Here is an 803-nt window from a genome sequence, read left to right on the forward strand (position 1 = left end):
CCGGACAAGGATGCGCAGCAGCATTTGAAGGATATCTGCAGCAAGACGTATCCCACAATGGTATCCTTCGCAGAACAGTTCCGTCAATGGGCCACTAAGACCAACTTAGGGCACACTGCACTCATCGGTTACATCGCTGAACATCGAAGCAAGGACGTACGCCAGGCAATGGTCACACGAGACAGCCTAGAAATTTCCGACCCCATCACATGGCCGGAATACCTCGACCTGTGCCTTCAACTGGAGTCCAAGTTCAGAGCTGACAAAGCAGGACAACGCGGAACGGTTACAACATCATCATCATCAGCACCACGAGCCTCGAAAGACCTCAACGCAATGGTCGTGGATCGAGTATCCACCCTCACCAAGGAACAAGAAGGATGGCTGGAGAAGAAGCTGTGTGTACAATGTGGGAAACACCCCTTCGTTTTTAAACAGCGATGCCCAGACCCCAAGTACAAAGGCAAATTCGAAATGCCGAAGCAGGGCCAAGCAACAAGGGCAATTTCTTCAAATGCGGCCTCAGACGTCTCCGACGACAGCAAGGCGAGATATGAAGCAGTCCGTGCTTTCATCGCCAGCTACAACGCGAAGGGAAAGGAAAAGGAAAAGGAACCAGAACCAGCTGTCGAACCAGCTAGGATCACGGAGGTAAAAGATGATGAGGATTTTCTCCGGCAGGTTCTCTGAGGGCTGGCCAGAGTTCCCATAGACACTGTAATAGTACCTACTCGCTCTCGCATGTACCAGTATCAAGTTTTTTATACATCGCATCTACTGGTTCGTCAAAACACGCGATCGAT

This window comes from Laetiporus sulphureus, assembly GCF_001632365.1.
Source record: "Laetiporus sulphureus 93-53 unplaced genomic scaffold LAESUscaffold_53, whole genome shotgun sequence".
Lineage (NCBI taxonomy): Eukaryota > Fungi > Basidiomycota > Agaricomycetes > Polyporales > Laetiporaceae > Laetiporus > Laetiporus sulphureus.